The sequence below is a fragment of the Biomphalaria glabrata genome, chromosome 4 (genome assembly GCF_947242115.1).
Source record: "Biomphalaria glabrata chromosome 4, xgBioGlab47.1, whole genome shotgun sequence".
Classification (NCBI taxonomy): Eukaryota; Metazoa; Mollusca; class Gastropoda; family Planorbidae; genus Biomphalaria; species Biomphalaria glabrata.
This window is the reverse complement of record NC_074714.1, coordinates 49,116,518-49,133,307: the sequence shown is the minus strand read 5'-3', so window position 1 is coordinate 49,133,307 and position 16,790 is coordinate 49,116,518. Positions and strand designations below refer to the sequence as shown.

At 39.3% G+C, this 16,790-nt stretch overlaps 1 protein-coding gene across 23 annotated transcripts in view; it reads right to left on the bottom strand.

The window, feature by feature from the left end:
* Window positions 1-16,790, bottom strand: part of LOC106051462 (plasma membrane calcium-transporting ATPase 2-like) — a 121,794-nt gene that overhangs the window by 57,946 nt on the left and 47,058 nt on the right. For 21 of the 23 annotated variants that reach the window (XR_008777614.1, XM_056027171.1, XM_056027169.1 and 18 more), the window contains one exon: window positions 9,284-9,335. The gene's annotated coding sequence lies outside the window, so the exon portion shown is untranslated. Of the gene's footprint in view, window positions 1-9,283; window positions 9,336-12,216; window positions 12,369-16,790 lie in introns of those variants that run through there. The other 2 variants (XM_056027177.1, XM_056027173.1) reach the window with 1 other exon arrangement.

The following is a 16,790-nucleotide window of genomic DNA, read 5'->3' as shown; positions in this document are numbered from 1 at the left end:
TTACTATTGACAGATGGAGGAATGGTCGAATGTTACCCACACGTTGAACTCTAGAAGCTTCTATCTCGAAAGAAAGCACACGTTTAATTCAAACAAAAGAAGCAGCGTTACATTTCAAGCTAAACAACAAGTTCAATGACTGGGCTTTGGAACAAGTGCAAACAGAACCCAAAATCTACACAAAAGACGTGATGGGATCTATGATCGTCGATGACGTTATAGAACAGATCAATGGCGTGACGTCAGATCTGGATTGTTGTCGATCTAATAACACTACATGTTAGTGTACGAAAAGAATCAATTTCTGCCCCCCCCCCCCCCATCGTCTTCACTTTTACACTAGCAATTGACTCAATTTCAGGCCCTAGACTTGCTTGCAGTTCAGATAAACTAGAAAACAAAACCATTTCACCTGGACACTCCAAACATTTTGTTCAATGACAGAATCCAGAGTTCTTTTCACAAACATAAGCACCATTGTGTTTTAAACTATCGTACGGAGGAATTGTCGGGCCATACAGCCCCATAACTTTACAACGAAGAACAGTTGGCCAACTAATTAACATTCTATGTTTCGAATATCATTTCAACAGTTTGGGACCACCGGGGGTGGGGATGTTTTTTTTTTTTTGTTTTGTTTTGTTGTTTTTTTTGGGGGGGAGGATGGGGGCGCCCCTAAAACCATTCAATACTTTTCTATGGTCTTCAGGTATCGAAACTGAACGCTCTTTGAAAACTACATATTTCGGCTTGATGACCACACCGCAATAAAGCCACCAGCAATCAACACGTAACGGAGTCAGGTGTAGAACAGCCATTGCATTGATCAGATGTGTTAAGATTACTGAGTTCCGTGCAGCAGTGGAACACTACTGACCAATGAACAACACTTAGAACTCATGGAAACTTACAATGAGCTGAGGGTATAGGGATGAACTGTGCCAGCTACACGTCGTAGTTTCAATCATTTTAGCGCCAACAGATTGTGTGTCATGTAGAACATAAAGCAACTATAGGGAGACGTTTCCACATCAATAATAGACAACTATCTGTTGTAGGTCTATGAAGCCAAACAAACTAAAACGCCACTGTGATTGCAATGAAATGAGATTTGGGACACCACCTATTTGGTCAAGAAAAACTGGGGGGGGGGGGGGAATCAGAAAGTCGGATATATATATTTGGTTGCTAAAACATCAGAAACAATACATACAAGCGAAAGATGTTGACGCTTCGTATTAGGGGCATTTGCGATATTAAAACTAAAATTTTTACTATCATCCATCAGCAGCACCATTTAAAACCTACTTTTACTCGAAATCGAATCTTTAATAATTAAACCTTCCCCTTCTCTAATTTGTTATCTATGATAGTTTACTATAGGCCAATCCTCACTCATTTACCATCATAATCAGAATAATATAGCACGGTAAAAAAATCAGATCTAGTCATCGAGGCTTGATAAGACTAAAGTAATCTTCAGGTATAAGGTGATGTAAGGTGAGGAGAACACACACACACACTACTACTCACTCTTAGAAGGAGAAAAGAATAGCGAGAGTGAAAGAGAGGTGAAAGCGACGTATGGGAGGCAGGGAGGCAACACTCCAATTGATGTCTTGCTCTGCACGACTTCTTGGAATCAATTTGTAGACATCTTGCGCTATAGGCCTATGTGTCAGACATTGTGCAAGAGCAACAAGCTCTGGTAGTCTAGATTCCGACACCAGGTTCTGGCACTGTGAGCTAATGCTGGTAACACCATCATCTTCAACACGACTCATAATGGAGGGATGGGGGAAGTGACGGTAACGTGGTACTCAGACCAGAAACTATTCTTAGCACAAAAGAATGCAGACATTTCGAGGTATGGGGTGGGAAGGAGAAACAGGTTTCGAGAGAAGTACCTGAAGGGGGAGTTGAAAGGCATAGAGGTTCTCACGTTTTTTTAGATCTATACTTCCCGGAATGTATCATAAATGTCTTAATGACAACTAGATGACTTACAAAGATTAAAAAGAGCCGCTGTTAAATAGATGCCTGCATATAACCTGTCATTCAGGCCTGCGTTAACAACAACAATGCAATTCTTTTCTGCTATAGCCTCGCAAAGTTACCTAACACTATATCTGCACCTGTCTCTCTCTCTCTCACACACACACAGCCTTACATGCGTACCACAAAACTCACTACAGAAAACACACACTCAAACCTGTCATTGTCTCAATCACCTTTCATTTACTTACAACAATAACCCGCAACAGTCACCTGGCATCACGAAATCACTACTACTAATTAATAATCTAACTATAAAAACAATTGACTTTTCCTTATTCGTGCACGCGAACATATTAAGACAAATAGTAGTGTTTAATTTTCTAGCGCCCCTCCCCCACACAACTCTTATCAGACAGTATCATTAATACAGATTGTCTCCTTCCACCTTTTCTCTCCCCCGCCCCTCTCTATCGTGCATGTCTTCATCCTCTCTGGCTGCCGAATGTTTCTATTCAGTTGTAGATCTTGTAATCCCAATTAAATCCCCATAACACTTTCCTCTGCCTGACAGCGTTACAGCAACACGGCGCACGTGTAGAGAGGCTGTCAAATTGTCACATTAAGGCAACGGAAGACACAAGATAGCGGGTATCTCGTCTTCGGCTTCCCTTTCTCTCCCCTCTCTCTCTCTCTCTCTGGCCTTCCGTGGATGCCCGACAACACGCACATCATCAGCAATAGCTTAATTACGACCTAAACACTGGCCGACTAGGGGAGGAGGTAAGCAATGATTTGGTTGGTTGATCGAGATATGTTCACGTTTAGACTGGTTCGGCGGATCAGATGACAATAACGTGATCAGAATCAAGGCAAACGTATAGACTTTGTCTGTACCAGTCATCGCCCAACTCTACCCTGGGATAGACATTGCAGAGATTACCGGATGATTGTAATGTCCTCAATATTTGGAGCAGTTCTGTACCCTGAAACAGGTCTGGCCTGACGTTATGATTTTTACAAAACAATGTCATCAAGACAAGAGAGGAGTAGAGAGAACACAACATTGATCTCAGCAAACAAAACGGAGACAAAACTATACAATGAAACGCTCAGTCGTAGAGCGTGTTGTGTCGATCTTTCTAAATGTCGAACATCTAGATAAACTAGGCCTCTTTTCTTTATGCACAGATCGACAGTATCTTACAAACATCAATACGTTTCGGAAAGATCAAAGTTAACTGACATAACCAAATGATTTTACAAAAAAATGTTAGAGTTCACTTAGCGAGCAAACCAAAAGTTGTGTCTCAATGGGGTTCTCCGGGGGGGGGGGGCGGTATGGGCGTGTTAACTCATATTAGAATATTTTTCAAGTAAAACATTTTCAAAAGGTCCTTTTTGAATAGGATGAATAATGAGCTGTAGATGTCAGGAGAATGCATTTCTGCAGTGAAGAATGCAAGAAAACGCTTTTGGCGTCGGGGGCCACTGTGAGAACTTACAGCGCTCCCCCAGACCACCTAGCTACCAAGATATACTGTACGCGCGTTTATGCTAAGGGTTAGGGTTTACTGGGTGTTAGGGTTAGGAAAAAAATCGCCCCCCCCCCTTGCAAAGTTCTGGATCCGCTAGTGCATGTCACGTGGTAGTTGGTTGATATGATTGTTGAGTAGATCTACTAGATCCAGGGCTAGAACTAGAATGTCTAGATCACTACTAGATGATCATCTCATAAGAGGAAGATCTAGCCATTGTTTTCTTTGAAAGACCATAACCGCGTGACTTCTACGGAACAACCAATTCTTTATTTTTACCAGGATAGTCGCTTGCTCAAAACGTGACAGTTTTATTTTAGTTACAAACACATTCTTGAGGTTGAGATTTAAGTATGGAAAGGAGAAGGGGGATGGACCATGTTTTGACGAAACGTGTTCAACAACAATATTGCGATAAAAATCAAAACAAACAAAAAAATGAGGGTTGGTAATTAGTGCATCAGTTCCTGCGCTATTTGCATTTGTTTGAAGTATCCCTGGAGTAAAATAGCCCACATCAATCAGTTGTTGTTTTTTTTTAAATAATTTTGCAAAACATTGTCCGTCATTACCCAAATCCAATCGTTATTAAACTCTTTGGAAATTTCATTGCCTAAGAGTGCACCAATGTGAAACTAAATCCTTGCTCTAGAGTGAGATGTAGTGGGGAAAGTGTTGTTGGACTAATCAGGAGACTGACAAACGTAGGCAGCAGAATAAATCTTGCGAAACAGAACAAAAAAAAAGTGAAAGAGAAATGGTGTAGAGAGTAAATACATCAATGGCATATTCAAAGAAGTCAAAACAGGAAGCGAAATTTGGCTAGGATGGAAAGTGGAAGTCCAAAACAACAACTGTTAATGGCATGGTGAGGGGAGGCTATCGATTGGTCTCCATGTCAACAGTGGCCTGGAGTGTAAACACACCCCTGATTGATTGCTTGACACAGTCCGGCAAGATAAAAGGTCAAAATGTACATATTCAATGGGGACCAACTACTTGAGCTCAACCCTTTCTTGGACCATTAGCTGCTGACCTCACACTTTAGTGACATACTAACTGACAAACAACTCGTGGATCTATATTTGAAGGCATTTAATGAAACAACACATTCAGCAGAGCGTGTTTTTGTTTTGAAAAACAAACACAATGCATTGCATAGGATGTATTTTTTGTCTACATTACTGAACACGAACTACTGACGGGGGTTAGATTAATTCTTTTCTCAAATACAGTACAAGCCCCCCCCCCTCCCTTTGACGATAGAAAACGACCCTTCCAAAAATGTTTCAAAAAAAAAAAATAATTCACACACACACACACACACACACCTATATATTAGACTCTTCGTGTTTTGTATGTCAATTTCTTATTACTTTTACGACCAAAAAAAAAAAGAACCATTTCACTTTGACGGAGTTACGGTATAAACACATCTCTTGACTAGGAAACTCATTCGCGGCATGTTTGACTAGGATACCAATCCAAATTAATTAAGTGGTCCAATCTTAACTGTCTGACTGGCATTGCGTGTCTCCCTCAACCAGACCATGGATGAGATCTATCTAAGAGATCGTAATATTTCTCCAGCACCAAAGAACAGGCTCCTGCCAGCGGCTCTTCATCACGATACTATTGATTCGGCCTGTGAAACAGGCAGCACAAGAAAGATGGCGGTTGCGTAGCCTGTGGTTATCGCCAGTATGTGGAGGGGACCATGTTGGAAGCAGCTGTAATGTGGTTATCAAACACTCGTCCACTGGGACTCGTAGGAAGCAATGTTTATCAGCGACACGAATTACAGGCTAGAACTATTTGAAAATTCAAACGTGATTTACAGAAACACACGATCTGGCTGAACGATACATTGTCTATGTCACTGTGTCCAATGAAATGTAATAATTGGCGTGTCTGAACTCTATTTAACGGAAATAAGGATATGGCTAGAAACAATACAAGTTTCTAAATGTAAATTAAGAGTCCTATTAGTCCCACAATCCTAGCAATACAAAGATTAGCAGATATGCAGGCATGTAAGCACCATCATTACAATGTATACATTTCTTAATAGATTTATGACAAAAATAATGAGAACAGAGAGACACTTTTGAACAAAATTTCGTCTTAATGCCACTGTTAATCTGCAAAGCAAACCTTGGTACATGTTATAACCCATATAGACTAGACAGGAAACTCAAAAAATGCAAATGGTAGAAAACAAGAGAACGATTTTAGAAAGGAGGGGGGGGGGGAGGAGGGAGATACATCTAATTTAACACTGGCATTATCCCCTTAACCTTTTGCTCATTAAAATTGGGATTATATTCTCAGCATGACCGCCGTCCAAATGAGAACAATTTCGAGATGACTTTGGTTTGGGGTGTGTGTGTGTGTGTCTGTGTGCTGTAACATTCACACTTTGTCTATTGTATGTCTCATAACAGTGATGATTTTTTGTCGTTTTAACTATTTGCATTATTTCATTTAGAAAATCCTCACTGTCATCTGAATTTAGTCGCTTTTGGTCAAAGTATTTCTTTTGTCCTTTTTGTTTTAAGTGTACGCTCGTACAATCAAGAAGCAATTTAAACACACACACACACTACCGTGGGAAAAGAATAGAAACGTTTCTTTTCTGTTTGACAGAAAGTAGACATAATCTAATGTCTATGCGTATAAGGAAATAGGGAAAGAGAGAGAAAGGTGACCTTCACAGCCGTATTAGTTAGATCTATGTCTAGCTTAAACAAAACTGTCGGTGCTAACGGCGTTGTGTCCCATCACTGTTGAGACCAGCCTGTGCAGTAAAAGTCACACTGATGTAGAAATAACACCAAGATAAGAGGCTGAGAAATCCAGACAATTTATCGCTTTAACATTTAGATTGACGACAATGAAGACTTCGCATTCCCTGCTTGGCGGTCGTGCTGTTTAATGGAACATCTTCAGGGGAGTCCAACCGGTAATAGTACATTTGTTTCTTCCACTTAGGCATATATTGATTTGTTCCATCAGCACATTTCATACAATTGAGACTACAAACGGATACCAAAACATTTTTTGAAAGTTTTCTAAGAAAAAAATAAACGGTTCACGACAGTTCCGGATATCTTTCATGCCTTTGGAAACCTTAATGTGTAATGGGCCCCATTCATGAACTCCTCCATTATTTAGACACTGACAGACATGATCAATCTAATCTACTTATGCTCCACACACGAGAACACGTACAAAGCCTTCGCCCACATCAATATTGTGTGGTCGACTTCGTCATAGAGTAGCTTTCATCTTTGAGATGGCACTCTCCAAGACACACGAGACCAGGGACATGGCTCGATAGGTTTCCGCTGCACATTCAAAGATTCCCCAAGGGAGAAGGCCAACATTTTCCTAAATGAGTGATATTCATAACAGCTTAAACAAATGTATTGTCAGCAGGAAGTTGAAATCTAGAGCCAGAAAGCAGGCTTACGTTATTTCTGTTGGGCAGACAACCCAGTGGGGAACAGCAGACTGCAAGAACTTGCCCACAATACAAAAGTTTGATGAAAGCGTTGGGATCGTCTTGAGATAACCAAAATCGTTACTGTCTTTTCTCTCTCCTCACTTAATAATACTACAATCAAATTCAAATTGGAATTCAACGTTGTACTAAAAATGATGAAAACACTTTAAACATTTTAGTCAATCGGAATCGGACTAGTAAATACATGTAATATTTTCAATGCTTACTATCGATACTCTATAGTATTACTATAACTTATCATGGCCATTGTTTCAATCCAAGAACTACACGATCTTTGTCTCTGTTTATAAGATATAGTCCCTACTAAGGATGGACTTTGGAGAGTTGCTTCTACACTACCTATCCTGAACAAAATCCACGTTTCAAGTCATTTCGAGCCTAAGCTTCAACCCGTTTTGAAAGACACACCCTAGAGACGTGCAAGAGTTGAGGAGTAAAATTTCAAATTACATCCGGACACCGTCACAACTCTGGCGGGGATCATGGCAGCACGGTCAGAATGTATTAGCGAAATCAATCAGGTGGAAACCAGGCAGGGGTAATGAGGTGATCGATTTGATGAGGGGCAAAACGCTTGAGACTTTTTCTCTTTCATTTTCTTTTTCTTTACAGCTTTCGAAAGTGCTAGAATGGTAATCAATAGATGAGTGCATAATAATAAACTAAAAAAAAAAAAAAAGGAGTAAGCGCTACCATAGCAATTGGAGGGGAAGATGATGGAGTGCTTGGTACGTGCCAAATGCAATCGGAATTCTGACAATTTTCCGGCCTGATCCCACTAGAAGAGTGGAGAGTCGCAACGACTGGCGATGAGACCCATTATAAGGCGCCAAGACCGTCGTGACCATGTGACCGCAGAGTGATAATTGAACTAAATTTGGCTGATTAGGTAGAAAGAAATAATATATATATTTTATGTAGGTTGAACTGTATAGCAATGTGCATCTCAGCAGAATAATTGCTATATGCAAGAGTCGTTTCCAACGCATGTTTTGAAGTAGATAAGTAGATAGTATATATGAATTAAATAGTCCCCCAGGCAACTCAGTCTAGTAAAGCAGTAAAAAATGTGGTAAGCACTGCAGTTTACATGGGTGAATTTTATTTTCAACTTATCTGTTCTATTTGTGTTTCGTAAATAAACTGAGACAAAGAAATATATTTGGGGAAAAAACAATTTATTGCACTAAAAGAAAAAAAAATAAGGTATAGATCTATATATTGTAATATTTGTTTAAAAGGCTCTACTCCTAAATTGCTATTTCAAAGGGTCCATTTAGTTAGAGCTAAGTAATAATAAGAAAGGTGGAAGAGTATTATTTTTTTATAGTGATTCACAAAGAGAATCCAATCATAACAAGGTACTATGACTCGTTGATATGTGAAGCAAGAAATCGTATGGCTCTAAGCATGTGGCCCACAGCGTGAGTTGTGTAGCACTGCCTAAGGAGGGCATAGGGCCAAAAACATAGTGTATGTGTGTGTGTGGGGCCCTGAACGTAAATTGTGTAGTCCTGAGCATACGGCCATAGGATATATGTGTGTATATATGTGTATGTGTGTGCGCGTCTTTTCGTGGAGTGTGACCCGCTGCGTATGATTATAAGTATGAAAGCGTGGCATAAAATCTTGTCTATCCCTGGTGCATCAAAAGTCATGTAACACCATGTCAATGCGCATGAAATATGACAGGGTTCGACCCAAGTGTAAAAATGTCTCTGGTCCTAAACAAGAAATGAATAAAAAAAAAAAAAAACTTACAAAAACCCAGCTAGACTATTTCAACAAAAATCTTCCAAATCAAATGAATGTCTTGGTTCAAACGTTGAGATGAGCCAAACAGTGATGTCGTTGTCTTATCATCATGTTGTTAAACTAGTTTCTTTGTGATGTAAGTCCTACAGGCTAGGGACGAAGTTAGGTTCCAATATGATCCCAGAGCGTTATCATCAAACAACAGACTTGCCGAGGTTTACATGTATCTACGCTATCTTACCAAAACCTAAAAACATATTTCTCCAAACTGTCATATTGATTTTTTTTTTAATAAAAAAAAAAGCGTCCGTTTTTTATCCACAGCCCATTGGATGACGGCTTCAGAAAGTAAATCCTTATACATGCAGAGTATACAATTGTACACAGAAACCTTTTAGTGAGTGTTGGATGATGCCAAACAAAACAAGGACCTATCATTATATGGTGCTAAATAATGCTAGCTACTTACTGGTCAGAGATCAAAGTCCAAATAATGGGAATCATACAGGTCGTTAAGAGATCTGAGGATTAAACAAAAATGAAAGAAGATATAGTCTTGTGTCGGACACATTTGTCTTGAGTAAAACTAGAGCTCCAAGTTGTCAATCATCGCTTCTCTGACACAAATGTACAAGGTGCTGTGGAAGCAAGGCAGACAATCCATTCTCTAAGGTTTATTGTACATTTAGAAATGGAAACTTTTTTTTTCGTGTCATTTATTGTATTGCAGGTAGATTTTATGCAGTTTTTAATACAACGCAAATAATATTTTAATTAATTGCAGTGATCCGAATAGCTGTGCTATAAAGATGCCCCCTTACCACCCCAATAATAATAATAAAAAAAAAAAATAACAATACAAAGGCTGAATGGACAATAACTATACGATGCAAAATGGAAGAAAATATCAGGAACATTAATTTTAAAGTTTGTGAAATGATGTCCACCCCCTCCATACTGTAAAAGTGCCCTGCCCAACGAAGCTGTCGAACTATATATAAGCAGTCAGTCCCTCTATACCAGTAATGCCCAAAATACGGACCCGCGGGCCAGATCTGACCCGCGAAGAGGTTCCATTCGGCCCACTGAAACGTCGGCACAAAGTGTAAAAAAAAAAAAAAAAAAAAAAAAAAAAAAAAAAAATCCCCCCCCTTCCCCCCTCTTAAAAAAAAAACCAAAAAAGGTTAAAAATTGTACCGTTACCTACGTTAGGGCCCTCATTTTTTCCTCTTATTGATTGATACCATAACATTTAACATTTGTGTGTTTATGAAATAGGACTTTGAATGGAGACTACCATTAAAAGTGAACGGATCTTTACTCGTGGATCATGATAATATTGTTTGTTTATAATGGGAAAAAACAACAACAACAATAACGGCATTACGAAACAAATATAACGGCATTCTTGATTTTGAGACGCGAATAAAAATATTGTTAAACTAAGGGTACTTGATCCACGGGTTTGTGATCAAATCGTTTCAGGTTAATTTTATTGCGTTTTTGTATTTTTTTGTTGTTGTGGACCGCGACATGAGTGTTGCACGTGTAAGTTGGGCATCACTGCTATGTACTGTCTATCTCGACATTCGCAACAACATCGCTGTTTGTGGTGCGGTCTTGCCATTGTATGTACACGATGGAGTGTTCAAGAAGTCCTAGTTACTTTGTGTTTTGTACCCATGTCTCAGATCCATATAGAAGGATTGAGAGAACAACTGCTTGGTAGACACTGATTTTTGTAAGCAGGCGGGTGATTTATTACGCCAAACTTTTGCTAGGCGGCGTCAAAAAAACCCAACTCTAATGGCCTTAACAAGACGGTTATCAACTTCTCTTAAAAGTGATGCCTCATTGGATACTGTGCTTCCCAGAGTTGCATTGGGAAGTGGTCCACCACGTCTATTCACGGTGATCTTTGGGGCTGAGTAGATTTTATTGGGTGACTTCTGAAACATGACTTATGGTTTTCCGAGGTTTATTGTTAAACGAAAAGAAGCGGCAGCGTAGGCAAAGTCGTAAACGGCGAGCTGGAGCTCATGTTCAGTGTGAGCAAGTAGGGCTCAATCATCGGCTTAGAGTAGCTCTGTTACGGACACTTCCTTTGTTTTTGGTATAGGACAGTAGGCGCCGAAGATTGAACACGTTGCCTTCTGAGCGGAACCTGACGTTAAAAAAAAACAAAAAAAACCTAGATCTATAAACTTATGATAATAAGAAGGAAAAGCTCCAGCGATATGTATGTATTTTTCAATTTTCTTACAACACCCTGTAGCATTGGTTATCTACTTTCTGTAGAAGCATAGCACATTTGTTATAGTGACTAATCAGAAAACTCTAGAAATGCGTGCGGAGAATAAAATCTGTGTCTATTAGATCTACATTCACGAGCGTTTTGTTTTTTTACGAGGGCAACACAGGGGCAGAAACGACGGCCATTACAGTAATGAATAATTTAGTGACAAGCTGCATTGGTGGAGCAGCTCACGCGGGAATAATTAACGTCACCACCGATTGGCGCTTCAATCCTGTACAGATTGTAAGACATTTATGTTTTGGGGGGATGTTCAGGGACTAGCCATGTGTGTGCATTAGTTGTTTTGTTTTGTTTGCTTGTGTTCACAAGCTGCTTTTTTGTACGCGCAAGTGCTTGTATGTGTGTGGAGAGAGAGAGAGAGAGAGAGACGTACATTTACTTTTGGTTTTTATGGGCTTAAATAAAAAGATTTGTGGGGGTGTCTGGGTAAAGGCTATACGATGTGTATACTTTAGTTTGGCCCCTTTAATAAGACTTTTTTTGTAACTGTGACCAAGAAGAAACGAGCCAACTCTGCACGTTAAAGACGTGACCTTTAAAAATAGCAAGCTACTAGTTAACCAGGGGCCAATTAGTCAACAATGCGGTGTCGTGAGTACCAAATCTGCGCTTGTACAAGCTACACAAATAGTGCAGGTCAAACAAAACCATTGCCACTGGTTCGAGAATCTGGGGACTTGGGGGGGGGGGGGGGGGTTGGAAAGTAGATATATATTTTTAAGAGCTATTAATCTTAATTTATATTAGGAAACAAAACTATGTGACTTCGATGAGTCTCTATTCCAAGTGCTAGTAGATGGATGATTCAAAACGAACACAAAAGAGCAATTACACGAGTTAGATTTAATGATAAATATAGGCCTACTTGTAAAAAAAAATATTAAAAAATAATAAAAAAACAACCTTTCTTCGATATGTCAAAGCAATATCTCGATTACTGTAGCAACATGTAAAAACATTTCTTCTCACAGGTAAAGTAGACAAACCTCACGTCGCGCGCACAAGACAGCCCAACACACCTTGTCAGAGTTTTAGTCATCACACAAACACACATGTTACACACACACACACACACGCAGGCTCACCTCGAAAGGAATCAAGTTTCAATATGCCTTTCAGTGACTTCACCAGATTTCCATCCGACGTTGTCCCACGAGATAATCCACTAGTAGCAAGACAAAAAGAGCCACGATCTCTTTCCCCCCACCGAGTGAGCACGGCAAAGAACACCGATCACAACACAGGGCAGGTGAGAAAGTGCTCAGCATCTCCGCTCAGCAGCACGTTACACACACATACAGGCGCACGCGCGTGATGACCTTCAGAGGGAGAGAGAGAGAGATGGGGAGAGCGACGGAAAGGAGCAGCCTTATATACGCAGCCAAATTTATTTTTATTTTTTTTTTTACCAGCGGTGCAAAAAAAAAAAAACATAAGTGAGCGAGTCGAAGTCGGCTGAGTTTTGCGATACACCTTGGGCAATGTAGACAGTGAGTAGAGGTTTGCACAAACTACGATATAATAAACACTGACTGTCGGATGGTCGTTAAACAAAAATGAAAGCACGCCTTGTCTAAACAGGAAAACCTGGCCGAAACAAAAAAAAGACGGAAAAACGTAGTATGTTAGTTGTTTTTTTTTTCTTTTCCAAAAAATAATTAATGAATAAACTTTTACTTTGAACTTCATCTATACAGAAAAGCAGAACATTGATTATCAGCTTGTAAGAACATTGATTAGCAGCTTGCAAACCATTGCAGTATGTGAGAAGATATCACAAAGCTTATCTTAGCGATATCAATTTCAAGTTAGTTTCTAAATACATTGTGGTTTCAGTTCGGGACTAACAAGAATTAGAAATATCATTTCTAAGTTTGGATTTCGACATACGTTAAAAATTTACAGATTAAAAGCGGTTGGGGGGGGGGGGGGCGTCACTAGAAATCAAAGTTGTTAAACATTTCAACAAAAATTCTTTTGAGACGTTTCAATGTAGGTTACATTGACCCTATGTATGCATATCTTTCAAAAACCACTATCAGACTTTATTTAATATAAATTCTCCACTAGTTAAGAGTATGAACTCAACTCAGGTAAGAACAATAAAACAATATCACTAGAATGACCATTTTTTCTTGTTTTTATGGATAATGTTAACTATTTAGTGATATCCAACCTTTTTCAGCCCAGATTTTTTTGGGAGTTAAAATTTGCGACACAAGTATCAAGAACTAATTCAAGAATTGTTTTCTTTTTCCATGCCGATTTCTTGAACAATCGGCAGAACTTTTGCGGGGCCGGATAGCTCCCAATCGAGGGCCGAATACGACCCGCTGGCCGTAGGTTTGACCTCACTAGTACTATGTAATCGCAAAGCGTGATACTTACTAGGTCTGGTCTGCGAAGCAACCAGTGCGATGCAAAAAAAAACAAAAATGAATGTGGGCTGTACACACGCGTGGGAGTGATACTTAAATGAACTGCCAGATGCCAGACATTAAAACAAGTGGTTCTGTGTGTGTGCGTGGGTGTTAAAGAGAAAAAAGGCAGGTTGAAATGTGTGTACCCAAACATCCAGATTGATCGTAAACACATTAAGGATTACATCTTAGCCACTATCTAGAAGAGTAGGCCTCTTCCTTGCTCTCAACTATCTTGGACCAGCATGGTGTCAGATAGAAATAAAACAAATGCTTTTTCCTGCCCTCTTTCTTTCTAGAACAAGAAATGACTGTATGCTTGCCTTCTTATTATCTGCTACAAAAAAGTTACTACTTAATTATTCAATCAACATTTCTGAAACTCACTGACAAAAGCTAATTATGTGACCAAAAAAAAAACAAACCCACTAACAATGCAAGCATTTTAAATTCTTTGATATTAAAAACCTCTATAACTTCCTAAAATGAAACCACAGCTAATTGACTGTAACAGAAACTGGTCAGAAGAATTTTTACTGTATGCTTTCTTTTCCTACTGTTGACTATAATCACGTCAAACACCATAGACCGTTTCTAGGGGAGTGACTGTGTGCATTTAGAACAACAAAATCACGAGTTCAAATCTGTAGTACAGTGGTAGAACAACAACAACAATATCCTATTAACTTGAGGGGAGGGCGCATCGTTAAATACATTCTCAATGATCGAGTATTTCCAATAATTCAAGCCTGGCTCTAAAGGGAGATAAGATCCACTGAAACCCCAATTTTCATGACAAAATCCAATCAATAAATGCACAATCCATTGATTCCGTGAGAGGAGAAAAACTGGATAAGGGAGTGATTAATAATTTCTGCTTTTTGCTCGTCGAATTGAACGTTTTCTGTTGTTGTTGTTTTTTTAAAGTCTGTAGTCCGCCTCCTTCCTCGTCTCTCTTAATCACGTCAGGCAGTGGAGTTTTACGTTGGAATACGTGCTAAGCAAAATGAACTCTAGGGCATCAAATGCCTGATACAAATAGATTTTAAAAAAGAAAACACACTGCACAACACTAGAGACCAACTCTAATGGACTTCAGCTAGAAAGACAAGAAGTGCTGATGGAGAGTCGAACTTCAGCAACAGGAAACTTTGTTCTCTATCGCTGTACGGTACGACTAGACTGCTGATATGACCCATGGCATAGGAACAAACAAAACTCATAAGAATGGTGATGCAGATGGACTAAAAGATAATATGGCTGCCTGGTCTTGCGGTACGCGTTCTGAACCGTCGTTCTGTCGTCTCGATGGTTTCGGGTTCATTGCAGCCCGCTGATATTTGTATATGAGGCTGAGTGGTTAGGCGATTGGCTTCCGATCCTGAGGTCCTGGGTTCGAATCTCAGTGAAGGCTGGGATACTGAATTTCGTGATGTTTAAGGCGCTCCTAAGTCCACCCAACTGTAATGGGTAACATCATCTGCCTTATAGATCGCAAGGTCTGCAAGAACGGGTTTACTTGTTTGTATACTATTACATTAAGACGATGACGTGTTCTTGACGTGGTTACCTATCACAAAAACTCATATCCAGGTTCATTTCCTCGCTTCAACACCACTGTGGATATTTTGTTCTCTAGTTTTTGATATAAAGTAACAAGAAATCAGGTAGCATCCGAAGTTGCATGAATATCTGGCTAATTATATCGAACTTGCCATGGTTCAGCATTTGTTCAATCAGTTGCAGGTTTAAACCATCCAAAACTCCCACGTCCTTCTGTCAATAGAAATTGGACTACAATGCGACAGGCTAAGAAATGAGGTCGACATAGATAGATATGTGGCACTCCAACAAAAAATAAAAAAGTTTGCCCACTCATACCATGAGCGCCACGTAAATAACTTGAAATGATATTATTGGTCATTTTTAGTATTGACACTTAGCTTCCAGAAATGTTTTATGGGAAGTGAGTTCAGTTTTAATATCTCTAAAAAAAAAAATAATAAAAGGGGGGGGGGGAATGAGTTTAGCGTCAAAACTATACGTCCATATTTTTTAAAATACAGTTCAGAGTTTTACATTTGAAAAAAAAATAATTTTTTTAAGCACTAATAATGTTTGCAATCAAGGCATGTAAGTGTAACCTATGCAGAGCTGGAAGCTAAGTTAGTGACTGTTAGTATAAAGAGAAAGTAGGTACACAGGTAAGGTGATACTTCTCAAGCGACTAAAAATATCAATCGGATGTCCTTATGTTGCTTACAGCTCCTATCTTTGCTCGTTTGTTTATCAAATTTTACTTTTCATATTTGACCGACAAATCGAGATAGCGGGCGTCGACGGTGGGTAAGGATTAGTAATTGATAAACTTGGGGGGTGGGGGGGGGGGGAAAGCAATGTTCTCTAGGAGCGTAACAAAGTTTCTTAATTAGTTGTCTAGAGCAACGCTCAAACTGAAGAATGACGTATACAATTGATTTTCTGCTAGGAACCAAAGCCATTGAGTGTACACGTCAGACTACAAATCTCACTGACATCGCTTTTCTTTCTAGCCAAACCTGAATGAGCCATTTTCCACTAACGGATTGATTCCATGACGTATACGCAGTGGTTTAAGTGCCACTTTAAAAATATAAATAAAACAAAGGCAGCCACGCTATAAAATATCCACATTACCCAGAGCTAGTTTCAATTCCATTCTATGACATAATGATCACGAGAGAGCGTTCAAGGAAAAGAATAACTACAAGTGTCAAACGTTTCAAAGAGCCTAAGATCCAGACATCATTCTTCAGATCCAGACATCATTCTTCAGATCCAGACATCATTCTTCAGATCCAGACAGATCCAGACATCATTCTTCAGATCCAGACATCATTCTTCAGATCCAGATAACATTCTTCTGGTATTGACGCCATCACTATCATATTAGCCAAGAGACCAGATCTTACAGTACTAGTATTACAAGTGTAAGCAATGCACTCATTCACCTAATTTTAGACTTTAAAAAAAAAATGAAACCAAGTGTTTTGGAGTGTGTGTTTCTGAAGTAACCAGGAGCAGAATGTATGGCCTATAATTTGCTTCTATTATCTGATGTAATCACAATGAATTCCACGCTAGTTAAGCTAGGGGAGTGAAAGTAAGGAGAAACTAGCTAAGGTTGTTTCCATTGTTCAAGATATTACCGGTATTTACTTTTGTTTCTACATTGATCTACATTGAAGTTGAATCTGTTA